Source organism: Neolamprologus multifasciatus, chromosome 11 (genome assembly GCF_963576455.1).
Source record: "Neolamprologus multifasciatus chromosome 11, fNeoMul1.2, whole genome shotgun sequence".
NCBI lineage: Eukaryota > Metazoa > Chordata > Actinopteri > Cichliformes > Cichlidae > Neolamprologus > Neolamprologus multifasciatus.
In genome coordinates, this window is record NC_140449.1 from 31,729,401 (window position 1) to 31,753,707 (window position 24,307).

At 43.8% G+C, this 24,307-nt stretch overlaps 1 long non-coding RNA gene and 25 other non-coding genes across 26 annotated transcripts in view; 17 read left to right on the plus strand and 9 right to left on the minus strand.

Annotated features, from left to right (window-relative positions):
* Window positions 1-363: 363 nt before the first annotated feature.
* trnaq-uug (transfer RNA glutamine (anticodon UUG)) lies at window positions 364-435 on the minus strand. Its single transcript has one exon. It is a non-coding gene; the product is annotated as a tRNA-Gln (tRNA).
* Window positions 436-1,240: 805 nt separating this feature from the next.
* trnav-aac (transfer RNA valine (anticodon AAC)) lies at window positions 1,241-1,313 on the plus strand. The gene has a single exon. It is a non-coding gene; the product is annotated as a tRNA-Val (tRNA).
* A 1,146-nt stretch (window positions 1,314-2,459) lies between these two features.
* On the minus strand, window positions 2,460-2,531 carry trnaq-uug (transfer RNA glutamine (anticodon UUG)). Its single transcript has one exon. It is a non-coding gene; the product is annotated as a tRNA-Gln (tRNA).
* Window positions 2,532-2,682: 151 nt separating this feature from the next.
* Window positions 2,683-2,754, plus strand: trnad-guc (transfer RNA aspartic acid (anticodon GUC)). Its single transcript has one exon. It is a non-coding gene; the product is annotated as a tRNA-Asp (tRNA).
* A 582-nt stretch (window positions 2,755-3,336) lies between these two features.
* Window positions 3,337-3,409, plus strand: trnav-aac (transfer RNA valine (anticodon AAC)). Its single transcript has one exon. It is a non-coding gene; the product is annotated as a tRNA-Val (tRNA).
* A 599-nt stretch (window positions 3,410-4,008) lies between these two features.
* On the plus strand, window positions 4,009-4,081 carry trnav-cac (transfer RNA valine (anticodon CAC)). Its single transcript has one exon. It is a non-coding gene; the product is annotated as a tRNA-Val (tRNA).
* A 474-nt stretch (window positions 4,082-4,555) lies between these two features.
* Window positions 4,556-4,627, minus strand: trnaq-uug (transfer RNA glutamine (anticodon UUG)). The gene has a single exon. It is a non-coding gene; the product is annotated as a tRNA-Gln (tRNA).
* Window positions 4,628-5,432: 805 nt separating this feature from the next.
* On the plus strand, window positions 5,433-5,505 carry trnav-aac (transfer RNA valine (anticodon AAC)). The gene has a single exon. It is a non-coding gene; the product is annotated as a tRNA-Val (tRNA).
* A 599-nt stretch (window positions 5,506-6,104) lies between these two features.
* On the plus strand, window positions 6,105-6,177 carry trnav-cac (transfer RNA valine (anticodon CAC)). Its single transcript has one exon. It is a non-coding gene; the product is annotated as a tRNA-Val (tRNA).
* Window positions 6,178-6,645: 468 nt separating this feature from the next.
* trnaq-uug (transfer RNA glutamine (anticodon UUG)) lies at window positions 6,646-6,717 on the minus strand. Its single transcript has one exon. It is a non-coding gene; the product is annotated as a tRNA-Gln (tRNA).
* A 151-nt stretch (window positions 6,718-6,868) lies between these two features.
* Window positions 6,869-6,940, plus strand: trnad-guc (transfer RNA aspartic acid (anticodon GUC)). The gene has a single exon. It is a non-coding gene; the product is annotated as a tRNA-Asp (tRNA).
* Window positions 6,941-7,517: 577 nt separating this feature from the next.
* On the plus strand, window positions 7,518-7,590 carry trnav-aac (transfer RNA valine (anticodon AAC)). The gene has a single exon. It is a non-coding gene; the product is annotated as a tRNA-Val (tRNA).
* Window positions 7,591-8,189: 599 nt separating this feature from the next.
* trnav-cac (transfer RNA valine (anticodon CAC)) lies at window positions 8,190-8,262 on the plus strand. The gene has a single exon. It is a non-coding gene; the product is annotated as a tRNA-Val (tRNA).
* A 474-nt stretch (window positions 8,263-8,736) lies between these two features.
* trnaq-uug (transfer RNA glutamine (anticodon UUG)) lies at window positions 8,737-8,808 on the minus strand. The gene has a single exon. It is a non-coding gene; the product is annotated as a tRNA-Gln (tRNA).
* Window positions 8,809-8,959: 151 nt separating this feature from the next.
* On the plus strand, window positions 8,960-9,031 carry trnad-guc (transfer RNA aspartic acid (anticodon GUC)). Its single transcript has one exon. It is a non-coding gene; the product is annotated as a tRNA-Asp (tRNA).
* A 582-nt stretch (window positions 9,032-9,613) lies between these two features.
* On the plus strand, window positions 9,614-9,686 carry trnav-aac (transfer RNA valine (anticodon AAC)). The gene has a single exon. It is a non-coding gene; the product is annotated as a tRNA-Val (tRNA).
* Window positions 9,687-10,832: 1,146 nt separating this feature from the next.
* Window positions 10,833-10,904, minus strand: trnaq-uug (transfer RNA glutamine (anticodon UUG)). Its single transcript has one exon. It is a non-coding gene; the product is annotated as a tRNA-Gln (tRNA).
* Window positions 10,905-11,709: 805 nt separating this feature from the next.
* On the plus strand, window positions 11,710-11,782 carry trnav-aac (transfer RNA valine (anticodon AAC)). Its single transcript has one exon. It is a non-coding gene; the product is annotated as a tRNA-Val (tRNA).
* Window positions 11,783-12,381: 599 nt separating this feature from the next.
* On the plus strand, window positions 12,382-12,454 carry trnav-cac (transfer RNA valine (anticodon CAC)). Its single transcript has one exon. It is a non-coding gene; the product is annotated as a tRNA-Val (tRNA).
* Window positions 12,455-12,928: 474 nt separating this feature from the next.
* trnaq-uug (transfer RNA glutamine (anticodon UUG)) lies at window positions 12,929-13,000 on the minus strand. Its single transcript has one exon. It is a non-coding gene; the product is annotated as a tRNA-Gln (tRNA).
* A 151-nt stretch (window positions 13,001-13,151) lies between these two features.
* On the plus strand, window positions 13,152-13,223 carry trnad-guc (transfer RNA aspartic acid (anticodon GUC)). The gene has a single exon. It is a non-coding gene; the product is annotated as a tRNA-Asp (tRNA).
* Window positions 13,224-13,805: 582 nt separating this feature from the next.
* Window positions 13,806-13,878, plus strand: trnav-aac (transfer RNA valine (anticodon AAC)). Its single transcript has one exon. It is a non-coding gene; the product is annotated as a tRNA-Val (tRNA).
* Window positions 13,879-14,477: 599 nt separating this feature from the next.
* On the plus strand, window positions 14,478-14,550 carry trnav-cac (transfer RNA valine (anticodon CAC)). Its single transcript has one exon. It is a non-coding gene; the product is annotated as a tRNA-Val (tRNA).
* A 474-nt stretch (window positions 14,551-15,024) lies between these two features.
* On the minus strand, window positions 15,025-15,096 carry trnaq-uug (transfer RNA glutamine (anticodon UUG)). Its single transcript has one exon. It is a non-coding gene; the product is annotated as a tRNA-Gln (tRNA).
* Window positions 15,097-15,246: 150 nt separating this feature from the next.
* Window positions 15,247-15,318, plus strand: trnad-guc (transfer RNA aspartic acid (anticodon GUC)). The gene has a single exon. It is a non-coding gene; the product is annotated as a tRNA-Asp (tRNA).
* Window positions 15,319-21,367: 6,049 nt separating this feature from the next.
* The window catches only part of LOC146509020 (uncharacterized), a 3,695-nt gene continuing 755 nt past the window's right edge, over window positions 21,368-24,307 (minus strand). Inside the window, exons 2-4 of the long non-coding RNA XR_014876703.1 lie at window positions 23,894-23,985; window positions 21,763-21,853; window positions 21,368-21,642 (exon numbers count right to left, since the gene is read on the minus strand). This is a non-coding gene — a long non-coding RNA (uncharacterized LOC146509020). The remainder of the gene's footprint in view (window positions 21,643-21,762; window positions 21,854-23,893; window positions 23,986-24,307) is intronic.

Genomic DNA, 24,307 nt, shown 5'->3' on the forward strand with positions numbered 1-24,307 from the left:
CTAGTTTTGTCTTCTATCGGTTGTGTGCTAGCCAAGCAAAGGACATCAAAGAGCTTGTCAACCAGAAGCTCGGGGCCTTCAGTGGTGGCAACAGAGTTAGAAGTGAGAAGAGTACAAGGGGAATTGTTGCCTTGAGTCAAGGTGGCCAATGAAAGATACAGCAGGACGCTGAAGTGGAAAGTGCAGTACAAGAGCATGAGCGAGGTTGGGTGCGGCATGAAGACCACGCGCAGATGGGATCAGCCAACAGAAGAGGAGTGGAATTGACTGGGCCACTAACTTGTTCTATAAGTAATTAGACTCTCATGCTAGCGTGTGCTAATGCTAATGCAACTGCGGAGCAAAGGGTAAGAAAGCCAAATGAGGCTCCACTGAGACTTGAACTCAGATCACTGGATTCAAAGCCCAGAGTGCTAACCGTTACACCATGGAACCCTCCTGCAAGCAGAAAAAAGTTCTCTGTCAAACACCCATAAAACTGTAGTTCCTGGTAAAGTGATGGGGATTTTTACATGGCCGACGACAATTTGTGTGTCATACCTGCTGCGAATCCCACCTTGACGTGTCCCCGACTGTGCCTTGCAGGTCCTCGTTAGTATAGTGGACAGTATCTCCGCCTGTCACGCGGAAGACAGGGGTTCGATTCCCCGATGGGGAGTGAGCAGTCTCCTTCTCTGCTCTGCCTTTTACCTGGAATGACCACACACCCGTTAATCGCACGCTACGTGCATTTTTTTGCACAGAGTCCATCATTCAAAAAGACCCTGTGGAATTTCTCCACCACATCCTAGTCAATCTAACAATCTAGTCCTATAATGGGTTTGAAAAAACATCAATTCCACCTGTGCACTCACAAGTCAAAAATGTCTTCTAGGCAAGAGCTCCCATGAGAAGAGAAGCTAGCCCAAGAGAACTCTGCTTGTCCAGCGTTTTCTCTGCTTTACTTGCGTCCCTATTAACAAATAAGTCTCTTGGGTTTGTCTTCTGTAGGTTGTGTGCTAGCCTGACAAAGAACATCAAAGAGCTTGTCAACAAGAAGATCAGCTCCCATTTGAAGAGATGCTATCTCGAGATCACAATTTGGATTGTCAATATAACCATAAATGGGGGAATGCTTGAAAAATGACACAAATGGGAGTTCCCCCGCTTCTCACTAGTCCTACATGATCTGTCATAAAAGTCCTGAAATGTAAGAAGGCATCGAAATGCCCCTCTAATGACGAGAGGGTATGCACGCTCCGTTTCCGTAGTGTAGTGGTTATCACGTTCGCCTAACACGCGAAAGGTCCCTGGTCCGAAACCAGGCGGAAACATGCTTCTTTGTTTCCCGATACAAAAGTGTCTGCCTGCAGGCATTGCTTTATCTTATGGGGTTGTACTGCTGTTTGGGACACAGAGGAGAGAAAGTACTCAAATCTTGTACAGGGCTCTGACGCTTGTAACCTTTGGATGCTCATGTTGCTAAAAAGTTGTCTATAGCCCAAATTTCAGGAAATTTCACACAAATCTACATGTCTCCAGTCACCATATTCACTGAAGATGCAGGCACAGACTAAGCTCTTGGAAATGAGTGGCTCTAGCTGGCCTGCACAGGACTTGGGCCTATTTTCAGCCAATGCACAACGCAATCAAACGCATGGCCTCTTTAGGCAACAGTTCTGCTGCTCGAGGTTCTGGGGTTCTTAGGCCAGCATATGTCGAGCTGCGCTTGCTTCAGAGAACTCCTAAATGTCAAAAGTTTAAGTGAGCCTAACATCGAGACTATAGTTCAGATTCCTTGCTAGCGAGCGTCTGTCTCTTCTCCATGGTTCCTTCCGTTCAAGGGCATGATAGTAACATGCCATCAGATTTGTCAGATTGGTCAGATTACTGATTAAGACACATTCCAAAGCCAAGCGAGCCATCGCTCACCGTTTCCGTAGTGTAGTGGTTATCACATTCGCCTCACACGCGAAAGGTCCCCGGCCCGAAACCAGGCGGAAACATGGGTCTTTTGCTTCTTTGGTCACAAGGGAATTGATGTTCACTGTTTAGACAACTCTGCTTGTCCAGCATTTTCTCTGTTTTACTTGCGTCCCTATTGAGAAATAAGACTCCTAGTTTTGTCTTCTATCGGTTGTGTGCTAGCCAAGCAAAGGACATCAAAGAGCTTGTCAACCAGAAGCTCGGGGCCTTCAGTGGTGGCAACAGAGTTAGAAGTGAGAAGAGTACAAGGGGAATTGTTGCCTTGAGTCAAGGTGGCCAATGAAAGATACAGCAGGACGCTGAAGTGGAAAGTGCAGTACAAGAGCATGAGCGAGGTTGGGTGCGGCATGAAGACCACGCGCAGATGGGATCAGCCAACAGAAGAGGAGTGGAATTGACTGGGCCACTAACTTGTTCTATAAGTAATTAGACTCTCATGCTAGCGTGTGCTAATGCTAATGCAACTGCGGAGCAAAGGGCAAGAAAGCCAAATGAGGCTCCACTGAGACTTGAACTCAGATCACTGGATTCAAAGTCCAGAGTGCTAACCGTTACACCATGGAACCCTCCTGCAAGCAGAAAAAAGTTCTCTGTCAAACACCCATAAAACTGTAGTTCCTGGTAAAGTGATGGGGATTTTTACATGGCCGACGACAATTTGTGTGTCATACCTGCTGCGAATCCCACCTTGACGTGTCCCCGACTGTGCCTTGCAGGTCCTCGTTAGTATAGTGGACAGTATCTCCGCCTGTCACGCGGAAGACCGGGGTTCGATTCCCCGATGGGGAGTGAGCAGTCTCCTTCTCTGCTCTGCCTTTTACCTGGAATGACCACACACCCGTTAATCGCACGCTACGTGCATTTTTTTGCACAGAGTCCATCATTCAAAAAGACCCTGTGGAATTTCTCCACCACATCCTAGTCAATCTAACAATCTAGTCCTATAATGGGTTTGAAAAAACATCAATTCCACCTGTGCACTCACAAGTCAAAAATGTCTTCTAGGCAAGAGCTCCCATGAGAAGAGAAGCTAGCCCAAGAGAACTCTGCTTGTCCAGCGTTTTCTCTGCTTTACTTGCGTCCCTATTAACAAATAAGTCTCTTGGGTTTGTCTTCTGTAGGTTGTGTGCTAGCCTGACAAAGAACATCAAAGAGCTTGTCAACAAGAAGATCAGCTCCCATTTGAAGAGATGCTATCTCGAGATCACAATTTGGATTGTCAATATAACCATAAATGGGGGAATGCTTGAAAAATGACACAAATGGGAGTTCCCCCGCTTCTCACTAGTCCTACATGATCTGTCATAAAAGTCCTGAAATGTAAGAAGGCATCGAAATGCCCCTCTAATGACGAGAGGGCATGCACGCTCCGTTTCCGTAGTGTAGTGGTTATCACGTTCGCCTAACACGCGAAAGGTCCCTGGTCCGAAACCAGGCGGAAACATGCTTCTTTGTTTCCCGATACAAAAGTGTCTGCCTGCAGGCATTGCTTTATCTTATGGGGTTGTACTGCTGTTTGGGACACAGAGGAGAGAAAGTACTCAAATCTTGTACAGGGCTCTGACGCTTGTAACCTTTGGATGCTCATGTTGCTAAAAAGTTGTCTATAGCCCAAATTTCAGGAAATTTCACACAAATCAACATGTCTCCAGTCACCATATTCACTGAAGATGCAGGCACAGACTAAGCTCTTGGAAATGAGTGGCTCTAGCTGGCCTGCACAGGACTTGGGCCTATTTTCAGCCAATGCACAACGCGATCAAACGCATGGCCTCTTTAGGCAACAGTTCTGCTGCTCGAGGTTCTGGGGTTCTTAGGCCAGCATATGTCGAGCTGCGCTTGCTTCAGAGAACTCCTAAATGTCAAAAGTTTAAGTGAGCCTAACATCGAGACTATAGTTCAGATTCCTTGCTAGCGAGCGTCTGTCTCTTCTCCATGGTTCCTTCCGTTCAAGGGCATGATAGTAACATGCCATCAGATTTGTCAGATTGGTCAGATTACTGATTAAGACACATTCCAAAGCCAAGCGAGCCATCGCTCACCGTTTCCGTAGTGTAGTGGTTACCACATTCGCCTCACACGCGAAAGGTCCCCGGTCCGAAACCGGGCGGAAACATGGGTCTTTTGCTTCTTTGGTCACAAAGGAATTGATGTTCACTGTTTAGACAACTCTGCTTGTCCAGCATTTTCTCTGTTTTACTTGCGTCCCTATTGAGAAATAAGACTCCTAGTTTTGTCTTCTATCGGTTGTGTGCTAGCCAAGCAAAGGACATCAAAGAGCTTGTCAACCAGAAGCTCGGGGCCTTCAGTGGTGGCAACAGAGTTAGAAGTGAGAAGAGTACAAGGGGAATTGTTGCCTTGAGTCAAGGTGGCCAATGAAAGATACAGCAGGACGCTGAAGTGGAAAGTGCAGTACAAGAGCATGAGCGAGGTTGGGTGCGGCATGAAGACCACGCGCAGATGGGATCAGCCAACAGAAGAGGAGTGGAATTGACTGGGCCACTAACTTGTTCTATAAGTAATTAGACTGTCATGCTAGCGTGTGCTAATGCTAATGCAACTGCGGAGCAAAGGGCAAGAAAGCCAAATGAGGCTCCACTGAGACTTGAACTCAGATCACTGGATTCAAAGTCCAGAGTGCTAACCGTTACACCATGGATCCCTCCTGCAAGCAGAAAAAAGTTCTCTGTCAAACACCCATAAAACTGTAGTTCCTGGTAAAGTGATGGGGATTTTTACATGGCCGACGACAATTTGTGTGTCATACCTGCTGCGAATCCCACCTTGACGTGTCCCCGACAGTCCCTTGCAGGTCCTCGTTAGTATAGTGGACAGTATCTCTGCCTGTCACGCGGAAGACCGGGATTCGATTCCCCGACGGGGAGTGAGCAGTCTCCTTCTCTGCTCTGCCTTTTACCTGGAATGACCACACACCCGTTAATCGCACGCTACGTGCATTTTTTTGCACAGAGTCCATCATTCAAAAAGACCCTGTGGAATTTCTCCACCACATCCTAGTCAATCTAACAATCTAGTCCTATAATGGGTTTGAAAAAACATCAATTCCACCTGTGCACTCACAAGTCAAAAATGTCTTTTAGGCAAGAGCTCCCATGAGAAGAGAAGCTAGTCCAAGAGAACTCTGCTTGTCCAGCGTTTTCTCTGCTTTACTTGCGTCCCTATTAACAAATAAGTCTCTTGGGTTTGTCTTCTGTAGGTTGTGTGCTAGCCTGACAAAGAACATCAAAGAGCTTGTCAACAAGAAGATCAGCTCCCATTTGAAGAGATGCTATCTCGAGATCACAATTTGGATTGTCAATATAACCATAAATGGGGGAATGCTTGAAAAATGACACAAATGGGAGTTCCCCCACTTCTCACTAGTCCTACATGATCTGTCATTAAAGTCCTGAAATGTGAGAAGGCATCGAAATGCCCCTCTAATGACGAGAGGGCATGCACGCTCCGTTTCCGTAGTGTAGTGGTTATCATGTTCGCCTAACACGCGAAAGGTCCCTGGTCCGAAACCAGGCGGAAACATGCTTCTTTGTTTCCCGATACAAAAGTGTCTGCCTGCAGGCATTGCTTTATCTTATGGGGTTGTACTGCTGTTTGGGACACAGAGGAGAGAAAGTACTCAAATCTTGTACAGGGCTCTGACGCTTGTAACCTTTGGATGCTCATGTTGCTAAAAAGTTGTCTATAGCCCAAATTTCAGGAAATTTCACACAAATCAACATGTCTCCAGTCACCATATTCACTGAAGATGCAGGCACAGACTAAGCTCTTGGAAATGAGTGGCTCTAGCTGGCCTGCACAGGACTTGGGCCTATTTTCAGCCAATGCACAACGCGATCAAACGCATGGCCTCTTTAGGCAACAGTTCTGCTGCTCGAGGTTCTGGGGTTCTTAGGCCAGCATATGTCGAGCTGCGCTTGCTTCAGAGAACTCCTAAATGTCAAAAGTTTAAGTGAGCCTAACATCGAGACTATAGTTCAGATTCCTTGCTAGCGAGCGTCTGTCTCTTCTCCATGGTTCCTTCCGTTCAAGGGCATGATAGTAACATACCATCAGATTTGTCAGATTGGTCAGATTACTGATTAAGACACATTCCAAAGCCAAGCGAGCCATCGCTCGCCGTTTCCGTAGTGTAGTGGTTATCACATTCGCCTCACACGCGAAAGGTCCCCGGTCCGAAACCGGGCGGAAACATGGGTCTTTTGCTTCTTTGGTCACAAGGGAATTGATGTTCACTGTTTAGACAACTCTGCTTGTCCAGCATTTTCTCTGTTTTACTTGCGTCCCTATTGAGAAATAAGACTCCTAGTTTTGTCTTCTATCGGTTGTGTGCTAGCCAAGCAAAGGACATCAAAGAGCTTGTCAACCAGAAGCTCGGGGCCTTCAGTGGTGGCAACAGAGTTAGAAGTGAGAAGAGTACAAGGGGAATTGTTGCCTTGAGTCAAGGTGGCCAGTGAAAGATACAGCAGGACGCTGAAGTGGAAAGTGCAGTACAAGAGCATGAGCGAGGTTGGGTGCGGCATGAAGACCACGCGCAGATGGGATCAGCCAACAGAAGAGGAGTGGAATTGACTGGGCCACTAACTTGTTCTATAAGTAATTAGACTCTCATGCTAGCGTGTGCTAATGCTAATGCGGAGCAAAGGGCAAGAAAGCCAAATGAGGCTCCACTGAGACTTGAACTCAGATCACTGGATTCAAAGTCCAGAGTGCTAACCGTTACACCATGGAACCCTCCTGCAAGCAGAAAAAAGTTCTCTGTCAAACACCCATAAAACTGTAGTTCCTGGTAAAGTGATGGGGATTTTTACATGGCCGACGACAATTTGTGTGTCATACCTGCTGCGAATCCCACCTTGACGTGTCCCCGACAGTGCCTTGCAGGTCCTCGTTAGTATAGTGGACAGTATCTCCGCCTGTCACGCGGAAGACCGGGGTTCGATTCCCCGACGGGGAGTGAGCAGTCTCCTGCTCTGCCTTTTACCTGGAATGACCACACACCCGTTAATCGCACGCTACGTGCATTTTTTTGCACAGACTCCATCATTCAAAAAGACCCTGTGGAATTTCTCCACCACATCCTAGTCAATCTAGCAATCTAGTCCTATAATGGGTTTGAAAAAACATCAATTCCACCTGTGCACTCACAAGTCAAAAATGTCTTCTAGGCAAGAGCTCCCATGAGAAGAGAAGCTAGTCCAAGAGAACTCTGCTTGTCCAGCGTTTTCTCTGCTTTACTTGCGTCCCTATTAACAAATAAGTCTCTTGGGTTTGTCTTCTGTAGGTTGTGTGCTAGCCTGACAAAGAACATCAAAGAGCTTGTCAACAAGAAGATCAGCTCCCATTTGAAGAGATGCTATCTCGAGATCACAATTTGGATTGTCAATATAACCATAAATGGGGGAATGCTTGAAAAATGACACAAATGGGAGTTCCCCCGCTTCTCACTAGTCCTACATGATCTGTCATTAAAGTCCTCAAATGTAAGAAGGCATCGAAATGCCCCTCTAATGACGAGAGGGCATGCACGCTCCGTTTCCGTAGTGTAGTGGTTATCACGTTCGCCTAACACGCGAAAGGTCCCTGGTCCGAAACCAGGCGGAAACATGCTTCTTTGTTTCCCGATACAAAAGTGTCTGCCTGCAGGCATTGCTTTATCTTATGGGGTTGTACTGCTGTTTGGGACACAGAGGAGAGAAAGTACTCAAATCTTGTACAGGGCTCTGACGCTTGTAACCTTTGGATGCTCATGTTGCTAAAAAGTTGTCTATAGCCCAAATTTCAGGAAATTTCACACAAATCAACATGTCTCCAGTCACCATATTCACTGAAGATGCAGGCACAGACTAAGCTCTTGGAAATGAGTGGCTCTAGCTGGCCTGCACAGGACTTGGGCCTATTTTCAGCCAATGCACAACGCGATCAAACGCATGGCCTCTTTAGGCAACAGTTCTGCTGCTCGAGGTTCTGGGGTTCTTAGGCCAGCATATGTCGAGCTGCGCTTGCTTCAGAGAACTCCTAAATGTCAAAAGTTTAAGTGAGCCTAACATCGAGACTATAGTTCAGATTCCTTGCTAGCGAGCATCTGTCTCTTCTCCATGGTTCCTTCCGTTCAAGGGCATGATAGTAACATGCCATCAGATTTGTCAGATTGGCCAGATTACTGATTAAGACACATTCCAAAGCCAAGCGAGCCATCGCTCACCGTTTCCGTAGTGTAGTGGTTATCACATTCGCCTCACACGCGAAAGGTCCCCGGTCCGAAACCGGGCGGAAACATGGGTCTTTTGCTTCTTTGGTCACAAAGGAATTGATGTTCACTGTTTAGACAACTCTGCTTGTCCAGCATTTTCTCTGTTTTACTTGCGTCCCTATTGAGAAATAAGACTCCTACTTTTGTCTTCTATCGGTTGTGTGCTAGCCAAGCAAAGGACATCAAAGAGCTTGTCAACCAGAAGCTCGGGGCCTTCAGTGGTGGCAACAGAGTTAGAAGTGAGAAGAGTACAAGGGGAATTGTTGCCTTGAGTCAAGGTGGCCAATGAAAGATACAGCAGGACGCTGAAGTGGAAAGTGCAGTACAAGAGAATGAGCGAGGTTGGGTGCGGCATGAAGACCACGCGCAGATGGGATCAGCCAACAGAAGAGGAGTGGAATTGACTGGGCCACTAACTTGTTCTATAAGTAATTAGACTCTCATGCTAGCGTGTGCTAATGCTAATGCAACTGCGGAGCAAAGGGCAAGAAAGCCAAATGAGGTTCCACTGAGACTTGAACTCAGATCACTGGATTCAAAGTCCAGAGTGCTAACCGTTACACCATGGATCCCTCCTGCAAGCAGAAAAAAGTTCTCTGTCAAACACCCATAAAACTGTAGTTCCTGGTAAAGTGATGGGGATTTTTACATGGCCGACGACAATTTGTGTGTCATACCTGCTGCAAATCCCACCTTGACGTGTCCCCGACAGTGCCTTGCAGGTCCTCGTTAGTATAGTGGACATTATCTCCGCCTGTCACGTGGAAGACCGGGGTTCGATTCCCCGACGGGGAGTGAGCAGTCTCCTTCTCTGCTCTGCCTTTTACCTGGAATGACCACACACCCGTTAATCGCACGCTACGTGCATTTTTTTGCACAGAGTCCATCATTCAAAAAGACCCTGTGGAATTTCTCCACCACATCCTAGTCAATCTAACAATCTAGTCCTATAATGGGTTTGAAAAAACATCAATTCCACCTGTGCACTCACAAGTCAAAAATGTCTTCTAGGCAAGAGCTCCCATGAGAAGAGAAGCTAGTCCAAGAGAACTCTGCTTGTCCAGTGTTTTCTCTGCTTTACTTGCGTCCCTATTAACAAATAAGTCTCTTGGGTTTGTCTTCTGTAGGTTGTGTGCTAGCCTGACAAAGAACATCAAAGAGCTTGTCAACAAGAAGATCAGCTCCCATTTGAAGAGATGCTATCTCGAGATCACAATTTGGATTGTCAATATAACCATAAATGGGGGAATGCTTGAAAAATGACACAAATGGGAGTTCCCCCGCTTCTCACTAGTCCTACATGATCTGTCATTAAAGTCCTGAAATGTGAGAAGGCATCGAAATGCCCCTCTAATGACGAGAGGGCAAGCACGCTCCGTTTCCGTAGTGTAGTGGTTATCACGTTCGCCTAACACGCGAAAGGTCCCTGGTCCGAAACCAGGCGGAAACATGCTTCTTTGTTTCCCGATACAAAAGTGTCTGCCTGCAGGCATTGCTTTACCTTATGGGGTTGTACTGCTGTTTGGGACACAGAGGAGAGAAAGTACTCAAATCTTGTACAGGGCTCTGACGCTTGTAACCTTTGGATGCTCATGTTGCTAAAAAGTTGTCTATAGCCCAAATTTCAGGAAATTTCACACAAATCTACATGTCTCCAGTCACCATATTCACTGAAGATGCAGGCACAGACTAAGCTCTTGGAAATGAGTGGCTCTAGCTGGCCTGCACAGGACTTGGGCATATTTTCAGCCAATGCACAACGCGATCAAACGCATGGCCTCTTTAGGCAACAGTTCTGCTGCTCGAGGTTCTGGGGTTCTTAGGCCAGCATATGTCGAGCTGCGCTTGCTTCAGAGAACTCCTAAATGTCAAAAGTTTAAGTGAGCCTAAAATCGAGACTATAGTTCAGATTCCTTGCTAGCGAGCGTCTGTCTCTTCTCCATTGTTCCTTCCGTTCAAGGGCATGATAGTAACATGCCATCAGATTTGTCAGATTGGTCAGATTACTGATTAAGACACATTCCAAAGCCAAGCGAGCCATCGCTCACCGTTTCCGTAGTGTAGTGGTTATCACATTCGCCTCACACGCGAAAGGTCCCCGGCCCGAAACCAGGCGGAAACATGGGTCTTTCGCTTCTTTGGTCACAAGGGAATTGATGTTCACTGTTTAGACAACTCTGCTTGTCCAGCATTTTCTCTGTTTTACTTGCGTCCCTATTGAGAAATAAGACTCCTAGTTTTGTCTTCTATCGGTTGTGTGCTAGCCAAGCAAAGGACATCAAAGAGCTTGTCAACCAGAAGCTCGGGGCCTTCAGTGGTGGCAACAGAGTTAGAAGTGAGAAGAGTACAAGGGGAATTGTTGCCTTGAGTCAAGGTGGCCAATGAAAGATACAGCAGGACGCTGAAGTGGAAAGTGCAGTACAAGAGCATGAGCGAGGTTGGGTGCGGCATGAAGACCACGCGCAGATGGGATCAGCCAACAGAAGAGGAGTGGAATTGACTGGGCCACTAACTTGTTCTATAAGTAATTAGACTCTCATGCTAGCGTGTGCTAATGCTAATGCAACTGCGGAGCAAAGGGCAAGAAAGCCAAATGAGGCTCCACTGAGACTTGAACTCAGATCACTGGATTCAAAGCCCAGAGTGCTAACCGTTACACCATGGAACCCTCCTGCAAGCAGAAAAAAGTTCTCTGTCAAACACCCATAAAACTGTAGTTCCTGGTAAAGTGATGGGGATTTTTACATGGCCGACGACAATTTGTGTGTCATACCTGCTGCGAATCCCACCTTGACGTGTCCCCGACTGTGCCTTGCAGGTCCTCGTTAGTATAGTGGACAGTATCTCCGCCTGTCACGCGGAAGACAGGGGTTCGATTCCCCGATGGGGAGTGAGCAGTCTCCTTCTCTGCTCTGCCTTTTACCTGGAATGACCACACACCCGTTAATCGCACGCTACGTGCATTTTTTTGCACAGAGTCCATCATTCAAAAAGACCCTGTGGAATTTCTCCACCACATCCTAGTCAATCTAACAATCTAGTCCTATAATGGGTTTGAAAAAACATCAATTCCACCTGTGCACTCACAAGTCAAAAATGTCTTCTAGGCAAGAGCTCCCATGAGAAGAGAAGCTAGCCCAAGAGAACTCTGCTTGTCCAGCGTTTTCTCTGCTTTACTTGCGTCCCTATTAACAAATAAGTCTCTTGGGTTTGTCTTCTGTAGGTTGTGTGCTAGCCTGACAAAGAACATCAAAGAGCTTGTCAACAAGAAGATCAGCTCCCATTTGAAGAGATGCTATCTCGAGATCACAATTTGGATTGTCAATATAACCATAAATGGGGGAATGCTTGAAAAATGACACAAATGGGAGTTCCCCCGCTTCTCACTAGTCCTACATGATCTGTCATAAAAGTCCTGAAATGTAAGAAGGCATCGAAATGCCCCTCTAATGACGAGAGGGCATGCACGCTCCGTTTCCGTAGTGTAGTGGTTATCACGTTCGCCTAACACGCGAAAGGTCCCTGGTCCGAAACCAGGCGGAAACATGCTTCTTTGTTTCCCGATACAAAAGTGTCTGCCTGCAGGCATTGCTTTATCTTATGGGGTTGTACTGCTGTTTGGGACACAGAGGAGAGAAAGTACTCAAATCTTGTACAGGGCTCTGACGCTTGTAACCTTTGGATGCTCATGTTGCTAAAAAGTTGTCTATAGCCCAAATTTCAGGAAATTTCACACAAATCAACATGTCTCCAGTCACCATATTCACTGAAGATGCAGGCACAGACTAAGCTCTTGGAAATGAGTGGCTCTAGCTGGCCTGCACAGGACTTGGGCCTATTTTCAGCCAATGCACAACGCGATCAAACGCATGGCCTCTTTAGGCAACAGTTCTGCTGCTCGAGGTTCTGGGGTTCTTAGGCCAGCATATGTCGAGCTGCGCTTGCTTCAGAGAACTCCTAAATGTCAAAAGTTTAAGTGAGCCTAACATCGAGACTATAGTTCAGATTCCTTGCTAGCGAGCATCTGTCTCTTCTCCATGGTTCCTTCCGTTCAAGGGCATGATAGTAACATGCCATCAGATTTGTCAGATTGGCCAGATTACTGATTAAGACACATTCCAAAGCCAAGCGAGCCATCGCTCACCGTTTCCGTAGTGTAGTGGTTATCACATTCGCCTCACACGCGAAAGGTCCCCGGTCCGAAACCGGGCGGAAACATGGGTCTTTTGCTTCTTTGGTCACAAAGGAATTGATGTTCACTGTTTAGACAACTCTGCTTGTCCAGCATTTTCTCTGTTTTACTTGCGTCCCTATTGAGAAATAAGACTCCTACTTTTGTCTTCTATCGGTTGTGTGCTAGCCAAGCAAAGGACATCAAAGAGCTTGTCAACCAGAAGCTCGGGGCCTTCAGTGGTGGCAACAGAGTTAGAAGTGAGAAGAGTACAAGGGGAATTGTTGCCTTGAGTCAAGGTGGCCAATGAAAGATACAGCAGGACGCTGAAGTGGAAAGTGCAGTACAAGAGAATGAGCGAGGTTGGGTGCGGCATGAAGACCACGCGCAGATGGGATCAGCCAACAGAAGAGGAGTGGAATTGACTGGGCCACTAACTTGTTCTATAAGTAATTAGACTCTCATGCTAGCGTGTGCTAATGCTAATGCAACTGCGGAGCAAAGGGCAAGAAAGCCAAATGAGGCTCCACTGAGACTTGAACTCAGATCACTGGATTCAAAGTCCAGAGTGCTAACCGTTACACCATGGAACCCTCCTGCAAGCAGAAAAAAGTTCTCTGTCAAACACCCATAAAACTGTAGTTCCTGGTAAAGTGATGGGGATTTTTACATGGCCGACGACAATTTGTGTGTCATACCTGCTGCGAATCCCACCTTGACGTGTCCCCGACTGTGCCTTGCAGGTCCTCGTTAGTATAGTGGACAGTGTCTCCGCCTGTCACGCGGAAGACCGGGGTTCGATTCCCCGATGGGGAGTGAGCAGTCTCCTTCTCTGCTCTGCCTTTTACCTGGAATGACCACACACCCGTTAATCGCACGCTACGTGCATTTTTTTGCACAGAGTCCATCATTCAAAAAGACCCTGTGGAATTTCTCCACCACATCCTAGTCAATCTAACAATCTAGTCCTATAATGGGTTTGAAAAAACATCAATTCCACCTGTGCACTCACAAGTCAAAAATGTCTTCTAGGCAAGAGCTCCCATGAGAAGAGAAGCTAGCCCAAGAGAACTCTGCTTGTCCAGCGTTTTCTCTGCTTTACTTGCGTCCCTATTAACAAATAAGTCTCTTGGGTTTGTCTTCTGTAGGTTGTGTGCTAGCCTGACAAAGAACATCAAAGAGCTTGTCAACAAGAAGATCAGCTCCCATTTGAAGAGATGCTATCTCGAGATCACAATTTGGATTGTCAATATAACCATAAATGGGGGAATGCTTGAAAAATGACACAAATGGGAGTTCCCCCGCTTCTCACTAGTCCTACATGATCTGTCATAAAAGTCCTGAAATGTAAGAAGGCATCGAAATGCCCCTCTAATGACGAGAGGGCATGCACGCTCCGTTTCCGTAGTGTAGTGGTTATCACGTTCGCCTAACACGCGAAAGGTCCCTGGTCCGAAACCAGGCGGAAACATGCTTCTTTGTTTCCCGATACAAAAGTGTCTGCCTGCAGGCATTGCTTTATCTTATGGGGTTGTACTGCTGTTTGGGACACAGAGGAGAGAAAGTACTCAAATCTTGTACAGGGCTCTGACGCTTGTAACCTTTGGATGCTCATGTTGCTAAAAAGTTGTCTATAGCCCAAATTTCAGGAAATTTCACACAAATCTACATGTCTCCAGTCACCATATTCACTGAAGATGCAGGCACAGACTAAGCTCTTGGAAATGAGTGGCTCTAGCTGGCCTGCACAGGACTTGGGCCTATTTTCAGCCAATGCACAACGCGATCAAACGCATGGCCTCTTTAGGCAACAGTTCTGCTGCTCGAGGTTCTGGGGTTCTTAGGCCAGCATATGTCGAGCTGCGCTTGCTTCAGAGAACTCCTAAATGTCAAAAGTTTAAGTGAGCCTAACATCGAGACTATAGTTCAGATTCCTTGCTAGCGAGCGTCTGTCTCTTCTCCATGGTTCCTTCCGTTCAAGGGCATGATAGTAACATGCCATCAGATTTGTCAGATTGGTCAGATTACTGATTAAGACACATTCCAAAGCCAAGCGAGCCATCGCTCACCGTTTCCGTAGTGTAGTGGTTACCACATTCGCCTCACACGCGAAAGGTCCCCGGTCCGAAACCGGGCGGAAACATGGGTCTTTTGCTTCTTTGGTCACAAGGGAATTGATGTTCACTGTTTAGACAACTCTGCTTGTCCAGCATTTTCTCTGTTTTACTTGCGTCCCTATTGAGAAATAAGACTCCTAGTTTTGTCTTCTATCGGTTGTGTGCTAGCCAAGCAAAGGACATCAAAGAGCTTGTCAACCAGAAGCTCGGGGCCTTCAGTGGTGGCAACAGAGTTAGAAGTGAGAAGAGTACAAGGGGAATTGTTGCCTTGAGTCAAGGTGGCCAATGAAAGATACAGCAGGACGCTGAAGTGGAAAGTGCAGTACAAGAGCATGAGCGAGGTTGGGTGCGGCATGAAGACCACGCGCAGATGGGATCAGCCAACAGAAGAGGAGTGGAATTGACTGGGCCACTAACTTGTTCTATAAGTAATTAGACTCTCATGCTAGCGTGTGCTAATGCTAATGCAACTGCGGAGCAAAGGGCAAGAAAGCCAAATGAGGCTCCACTGAAACTTGAACTCAGATCACTGGATTCAAAGTCCAGAGTGCTAACCGTTACACCATGGAACCCTCCTGCAAACAGAAAAAGTTCCCTGTCAAACACCCATAAAACTGTAGTTCCTGGTAAAGTGATGGGGATTTTTACATGGCCGACGACAATTTGTGTGTCATACCTGCTGCGAATCCCACCTTGACGTGTCCCCAACAGTCCCTTGCAGGTCCTCGTTAGTATAGTGGACAGTATCTCTGCCTGTCACGCGGAAGACCGGGGTTCGATTCCCCGACGGGGAGTGAGCAGTCTCCTTCTCTACTCTGCCTTTTACCTGGAATGACCACACACCCGTTAATCGCACGCTACGTATTGACAGTTTCAGTCAATAAGTCGATCTTTTTCACGTATAACATTCCCTTCTCCGGATCCAGAAACTCTTTACTCTCACCCCTTTAAAGTATGGCATCTGGCTTTAAACATTATTCCGTTTTGGTTATCTGGACACCCTTGAGGTAGGTCCCTCACATCGTTCAAAGCAGAGCAAGCTTTGGCAGTGCTTGTGGTTTAATCAGGAAAACCACTGGGTTCCCCTTGTATTGCAACGGGCCTTGCTTCCAGGCCCCCCATAGCACATTGACGCAGTCTTGGTAGTAATGGACTTTAACAATTATAACTTGGGGTTTCCCGCGGGATCTTCGCAGGGCAAGGCCTCTATGTGAGTGGTCCACCAGTCTGACGACCTTATCCCACCATCATCAATTAAAAGCATAGACAAATTGTAAAAACTACTTTTTACTATGTTATTGATATTTCTCTGGTAAACGTAATTGAAATCCATAATTTTGCCAACTGAGACATTCCACCTTAGCTTTTATTTATCCTAGTAAGTGTCAGAACCACTATTCAGGATGAAACAAAGACCCATTGGCTGGTTGTGTACTTAGTGAGTACATCAGGCAGCAGAAACCTGAGAAAGGAGAGGAACCACCATGGAAGGACAGGCTTCTGGACGGCATGTATCACCACCAAATATAGGAAGTGGCTGATGTTGAGAAAGACTGAAAGACCACACAGGAACAAGACCTAAGGACAAGATTGATAGGTGCTGAGGACCAGTGATGGGAATAACTGCGTTACAAGTAACGGCGTTACTTTTTTCAGTAACGAGTAATCTAACTAATTACTATTCCTATTGTTACAACGCCGTTACAATTACTACCAAGAAAATGCGGTCCGTTACTATTTTTCAACAAACAGAAGGTTGAAGCTGTGTTCAGCTTACCGCATCTTATATCAGTTGTAGCTGACTATGTAAGTAATCTGGACGCTACAGCTTTAAGCAGCTGCGCGCGCTCCCACGGACGGTAATCACGATCACTGTCTAGCACAACACCTGGAGCTAAGGGGCAAAACAATCGCATGAGTGCTGCTGTTTGACTGAGGAAGAATAAAGTAGTTGTGGTAGGCCAATTACATGACCACTTAAAGACAAAGCAAGAAGGTGATATATACCAGTTTTTAAATTGTGTTGATAAGCCACGTAAAACCAGAGTCATGATAAACAATATATATGTGGCGTTTTTACCGTGTTTACTGTCTAAGGACAGCGCTAGCAAGCACTCTCTGCTCATGAGAGAAAAAAAAAAACAGGAAGTTTTAGGAGTGATGGCGAGAGAGAGAGAGAGAGAGAGAGAGAGAGAGAGAGAGAGAGAGAGTTTTGAGATGTGAGAGATTTAGCGTGTTTGGAGTGTGTAGTTAATGTGTTGTCTTGTGTAGTTAGTGTGTATTGTTGTGGATAGTTTTGTGTTGTGCATCAGAACAATTAGGTGACTGCTGTCTCCAAGTAGAAAAAGGAGTGATACACCTGCTGCTGTCAGACCTGCAGGTATCAGGCTGTGATGTTCTCCTTTATAGTGGACAGAAATAATTTTTTTGGAGTGGCACAAATAATTTGTGTGGCATCTTATTGAATGCAGAACAGCTGATGGTTCTGTAAATAGTTTGAAATGGTTATTTTAAAAAGGGTAAAAAGTAAATGGATGCAAATAACTTTGTTTGCAAAACTTGTGGCAGCCTCGCTTCTGTCAGTCTGCCCCAGGGCAGCTGTGGCTACAACTGTAGCTGCCTCCACCAGTGTGTGAATGTGAGAGTGAATGGGTGGATGACTGGACGTGTAAAGCGCTTTGGGGTCCCTAGGCGGGACTAGTAAAAGCGCTGTACAAATACAGGCCATTTACCATTTACCATTTGTGCATATGATTTTAAAATTGACAATTTATATTTTTATTTACAGTTATGAAATATGATTCATTAAACATGTTTGTGATTTTAGATCAGTTGTGTTAATACAGTATGTCAAAATGAAAACATAACTGTAAATTCAGACACGTGAAGTTGTGCCGAAAAGAATGATACCAAACAAGACAAAGTAAATAGTTTTTAAAGGTAAAATGTGGAGGGAAAATCAAAAGTAGTTAAAAATGGCCAATTATACCCTGGACCCCAGAGGGTTAAAAGTTTTTTTTGAAGTAACGCAATAGCTACTTTTCAAGTAATTAATTACTTTAGAATATTGTAACTCAGTTACTAACTCAGTTACTTTTTTGAAGAAGTAACTAGTAACTATAATTAATTACTTTTTCAAAGTAACTTGCCCAACACTGCTGAGGACTACCACAACCACACACAAGATCCCAGTTGCAGACTGTGCAGACATCTGCTGAATCCCTTGAGGTAATTCAGCAGATAACAGTAGGGTGGAAGATGTTAGCAAGCAGGACACATGGAACGCCATAACCAGGTCATACTCATACTCAAAACAACTAAAACAAGATAAAATCCTGTGGCACTTGTAACAGTCACAATGGTTTGGTGTCTCTTTAAGTTGTTTAGTTGAGTTAGCCTGGCTAGCTTGTACAATTAGATTTTCCAAAATAAAATGGCTTGAAAATGATAAAATGACACTGCAGTACTGAGAGGAAGTAGAATTTGGGGGGAAAAAAGGAGAAAATCTTGATAAGCAACAAAAATTGGACTTTGTTATACTGCAAATATTCAAATCTGTAATTTGAACTTGCTACATATGATAAATGATAAAATGCTATGATGCGTAAAGACTCAAAAGTATTTCCAAAAAGGTTCGTTTTTTAACAAACCCTGGAAATTTTATTTTAAAAATGTATTTCCATGTATTTCCTTTGTATTTCCATGTTTGTGCGACATTCTTTGCACAATCTACACAGACCTCAGTTAACAGGTTGTTGAACCTCTGGGGACATCTGTTTGTGGAGGGCAGTAAGGGAAGAGAAATTGTCTCATGATGTTAGGACCTTCAGCGCGAAAATGGATACCTTTTGAAGGTACTGCATGTAAATGATGAAAGTCTGATGACAAAACACAATTAATAAAATCTCCCAAATCCAAATTTGGAGCTGTTCCAGAAGAGGCTCCTGACAAATGAGGGCTTTGTCTCTCATTCTAGCTTTAAATATCCTGGAAACTACATATAAGCTTGCAGTCTGATTGCATTTATTTGTGTATGCGATTCAACTCTTGAGCGGTCGTGGCCCAAGAGTTGAGAAGTTGCCTTATTATCGGAAGGTTGCTGGTTCGAGCCCTGGCTTGGACAGTCTCAGTTGTTGTATACTTGGGTAAGACACTTCACCCGTTGCCTACTGGTGGTGGTCAGAGGGCCCGGTGGTGCCAGTGTCCGGCAGCCTCACCTATGTCAGTGCGCCCCAGGATGGCTGTGGCTACAATGTAGCTTGCCATCACCAGTGTGTGGATGACTGGATGTGTAAAGCGCTTTGGGGTCCTTAGGGACTAGTAAAGCGCTGTACAAATACAGACCATTTATTTATACGGCAGTAAAAGAAAGTTAAAAAAAAAAGTTGCTTGTTTGTTTATTTATTATTACAATAAAAATGAGAGTTTGAACTGTAAAGAATTGAATAACAGCAATGAGGTAAATGTGGAAACATCCTTTGTTTTTATTTCACAAGTCAAGCAAGTAGTTTTTTTTTTCTCTACCTGAAGTCTAGTGACCTCACCTGGGAATTAATGTTTACGTTCACCTATATAACTATATGAGTCTAGTTTAGATTGCATGGCTCAAAAACTAATTACATACCTTTATAAATAGGCTGTATTTGTCTTTAGTTTTGACAAATGCAAAGGAATAAATTACAACTAGTAAAAAGAGTGAGCTGACCTAGAGTGAGCACTCCACCCTTTTGGATCCTTATCTGAACTCCCAGTTGAGTGACCAGACCCAAGAACAGATTTTTATAATGTTGTGTTTATTCTGTACTATGTATTTAGTTTTAACAACAACTAAACAACTACTAAAAATTGGTATTGTTACAGAGTGACTTTACTTGTCTTGTGTGAGGGACTAAGTTCATAATACACACATACAGGAGAATTTATTTTCAGATTTCCTAAAATAAATAAGGAAATAAATAAACAATACAACTTAATTTGATAATCCTTTCATAAAACAGGTTATAGTATTTAAGAGGGAAAAATAGTGCTTACTAAATGAAAGAGAAAATAAATAGATTCATAGTGGCAAATGTTAGAGGACACTCACAATACAAATCCTTGAAATGTTCCTTCTTAGTGTCAAACACATTCCTAATTGTGTAGATCAGAATTAACTACAAAGCTGAATACAGTGGCTTGCAAAAGTATTCGGCCCCCTTGAACGTTTCCACATTTTGTCATATTACAGCCACAAACATGAATCAATTTTATTAGAATTTCATGTGAAAGACCAATACAAAAGTGGTGTACACGTGAGAAGTGCAACAAAAATCATACATGATTCCAAACATTTTTTACAAATAAATAACTGAAAAGTGGGCTGAGCGTAATTATTCAGCCCTCTGAGTCAATACTTTGTAGAACCACCTTTTGCTGCAATTACAGCTGCCAGTCTTTTAGGGTCCATCTCTAGCAGCTTTGCACATCTCGAGACTGAAATCTTTGCCCATTCTTCTTTGCAAAACAGCTCCAGCTCAATTAGATTAGATGGACAGCGTTTGTGAACAGCAGTTTTCAGATCTTGCCACAGATTCTCGATTGGATTTAGATCTGGACTTTGACTGGGCCATTCTAACACATGGATATGTTTTGTTTTAAACCATTCCATTGTTGCCCTGTCTTTATGTCGTTGTCCTGCTGGAAGGTGAATCTCCACCCCAGTCCCTAGTCTTTTGCAGACTGCAAGAGGTTTTCTTCCAAGATTGCCCTCTATTTGGCTCCATCCATCTTCCCATCAACTCTGACCAGCTTCCCTGTCCCCGCTGAAGAAGAGCATGATGCTGCCACCACCATATTTGACAGTGGGGATGGTGTGTTCAGAGTGATGTGCAGTGTTAGTTTTCCGCCACACTTAACGTTTTGCATTTTGGCCAAAAAGTTCTATTTTGGTCTCATCTGGCCAGAGCACCTTCTTCCACATGTTTGCTGTGTCCCCCACATGGCTTGTGGCAAACTGCAAACGGGACTTCTTATGGTTTTCTGTTAACAATGGCTTTCTTCTTGCCACTCTTCCATAAAGGCCAACTTTGTGCAGTGCACGACTAATAGTTGTCCTATGGACAGATTCCCCCACCTGAGCTGTAGATCTCTGCAGCTCGTCCAGAGTCACCATGGGCCTCTTAACTGCATTTCTGATCAGCGCTCTCCTTGTTCAGCCTGTGAGTTTAGGTGGACGGCCTTGTCTTGGTAGGTTTACAGTTGTGCCATACTCCTTCCATTTCTGAATGATCGCTTGAACAGTGCTCCGTGGATGTTCAAGGCTTGGGAAATCTTTTTGTAGCCTAAGCCTGCTTTAAATTTCTCAATAACTTTATCCCTGACCTGTCTGGTGTGTTCTTTGGACTTCATGGTGTTGTTGCTCCCAATATTCTCTTAGACAACCTCTGAGGCCGTCACAGAGCAGCTGTACTTGTACTGACATTAGATTACACACAGGTGCACTCTATTTAGTCATTAGCACTCATCAGGCAACGTCTATGGGCAACTGACTGCACTCAGACCAATAAGGGCTGAAGAATTACGCACACCCCACTTTTCAGTTATTTATTTGTAAAAAAAATGTTTGGAATCATGTATGATTTTCGTTCCACTTCTCACGTGTACACCACCTTGTATTGGTCTTTCACGTGGAATTCCAATAAAATTGACTCATGTTTGTGGCTGTAATGTGACAAAATGTGGTAAAAGTTCAAGGGGGTCGAGTACTTTTGCAAGCCACTGTAACTGAGTCTCAGTAATCCAATTAACAGACTCATCAGACATGTCTCCTAATTTACACTTTGCAAGCAACTGAGATACACCAGCAGGTTTAACAAAACAGCATTATTTGAATAAAATGGATCCCTAATCAATGTCGTATGTGGTGTCAAATATACTACCTTTAAATACAAAACTGAAATGAGAAAAGTTGAATGTTTACAATTCAGACTTAATGCACACAAAACATGCCGTTTTATACCTAGACTAATATAATTAACTAATAACAAATTTAAAGAGTGTACAATTTAAAGTGATCCTTTGAAAGAACAGTGTTGTAGCACAGTCCTCTGGAAGTCAATCTCACACGTTCAAACAAGCATCTGAAATGAGATAAAACCACTTAAATATTCAGAGAAAACTCATTCTGTCTGTGTGTGTGTGTGTGTGTGTGTGTGTGTGTGTGTGTGTGTGTGTGTGTGTGTGTGTGTGTGTGTGTGTACCATCAGGTTTCTTCCTGCTGTTCTGCACAGGCTTTTTTGTCCATGTCAGTTTGAAGTCAGTCACACCCTGCTTGGCGAGTGTTGCTTGCAGCTAAATAAGAAGAAAGAGGATGTATTATGTTAGATACGCTTACTGTAAGTCACCTCTGAAATACGTGATTTCTGAAGTGGAGAAATTCCCCATGCTATGCGATTTTTTAAACTATCATTGACAGTTAGAAAGGGTCCTAGCTGAATCTTAGTAAAATAAGCACAATAAAATGAGTAAACATGTTTTGTTTTTTTTCCCTACAAAAATAATATTATTTTAACTACAACCTCAGGAAGACTTGAAACAAACAAAGTCTCACATCAAAAGACATGAGTTTGTCTTATTTAACCTCTAAACACCCAAACTCTTCCATGACATGCATTTTTAATTTCTCTTTGATATTTGGGCATGTTGGGACCTACTGAAAGTAAAAAAAATAATAATTTCCATATTTTATATTTTTAACTGTTTTTTGTTTCTGAGAAAAATTAGATCCACATATGAGGACATATGTTTAAAATTTCAATAGAACAGTGGCAGTATGATGTCCTCGTAAGTGGCTATCAGGCCCTTGTAGAGCAGAATTTATTATTTGGGGTCAGACATCCCAAAATGTGATGTCCACATATGTGGACGCCAGGTCCTAGGAGGGTAATTGTCTATCTGATAGACTCCAATTTCCAGTGTCATTGCTACACAGCTTGATCTATCCATAAACCAGACTTTGCCCAATTAGTGAAATGTCTTAAAGATATAAAGGTGTGGATGATTTCCCGCTTCTAAATTCAGATAAAACCTTTACCTAAAAATCTTAGAAATATAGAATCTACCAGATGCTTACTCTGTATTGCATCACTTTAGCGTCCACTATTGGAAATAGGCCTTTCAGACCTAACATTTGTCTCTCCCATTTTTTTTAATCTCACTTACTGAGTGCTGCAGGATTCTGTCTTGGACCTACACTATTCACTGTCTATTTATTTCGATGGCTTGGTTAATGATAATCTTTCCTCTAGGCCACACCTGTTAAAGAAACTTAGGGTGAAGTTTGGGTTCTTTTTCCAAAATGGGTTGTGCTTCTCTTTCACTGCAACAAAAAAGGCTTAGTGCTACCACCTTTTTATCACTCCTGGATTACAGTGATATAATGTACCATGTCGACCAATCAAAACATGACATTTAGTTGTTTAGGGAGGGGGAAGTTTTAGGAGTGACGGTGGTGTTTTGAGACGTGAGAGATTTGCGAAATTTAGCGCAAATCTTGTGTAGTTAGTGTGTAGTGTAGTCAATAGTTTTGTTGTGTGTGTCAGAACAATGAGGCGACTGCTGAATGTTACAGGTGTTACAGGAGTGATACATCTGTTGTCAGGCCTGCAGGTATCAGGCTGTTGTTCTCCTTCATCTCATAGTGGACAGAAATTATTTTTTGGAGTGGCATAAATAATTTGTGTGGCATCAGATTTGATGCAGAACAGCTGATTGTTCTGTAAATAGTTTTATATGTTTATTTTAAAAATGCCTTGGCAGCATTTTTAGGTAAACCGCTGCAAAAAAACTTTGCACAACTCAGTAACTTTTTTGAAGAAGTAACTATATAATTAATTGCCCAACATCGGTCATTATATGCTGTATTTTGCAGACAGAGTTACAGGACTCTCTCCCAAACCACAGACTCATACTCATAATACAAGTCAGAGCTTTACTTAAAAAAAAAAGTTGTCTTTTCAAAATTGGAGTTCAAGTTATTTTTACTTCCAAGAGTGTTAAGGTACTACACAGGTCATGAAAAGATTATTTTAAATTTTCATTGTAAGTGGAAAGCAGTTAATTAAAAGTAGTCTAACATAAATGTAAATGTTGAGATTTGATTATTTTAATAAACCATGTAACTTGGATGGATTCAATGCTGGTGTGATCACACTGCACACTTCTGCTGTTGCTCACAGTGGTCCAAGGGACCGCTCAAGGAGTTTGTGTGTTCGCTCAGACACATGAAAAATTAGAGGGAACATTGGACACAACACTGGCTGAGAGAATGGAGAAAGCTCTCTTACTGGTAATAATAATCAAGTGAGGCTAACTTGTTAACACACACTATACCTGTTGCATCAGGGCAGCCTGGTTATCTGGATTTTCCAGGTCGACATCAGTTTGGATATTCATGCTCACCACTGTTTTCTTTGATTTGTAAACTACACAAAAACAAAACGTTTCCAAATAAATCATATGGAATTTGACAAGTACTTGGCTTAGAGGAAGTTATTAATAATATATAAGTATATTATTAGATTCAAATAGAATGTCTTAAACATTAACCAAAACCCTGTTAAAATATACAGAACACAGTCACAACATTAAGATGCCATGTTTGGAGAGATGCTATCACTATTAAGTGCACCTCTTTGACCTAAACGAATATCATAGCTTTTATTGTTCTTTTTTTAATATAAATTTGTCAAATTTTCTACTTGTCTTTGTGCTGCATGCAGATAAAGTGACTACATTTTTTTTTTG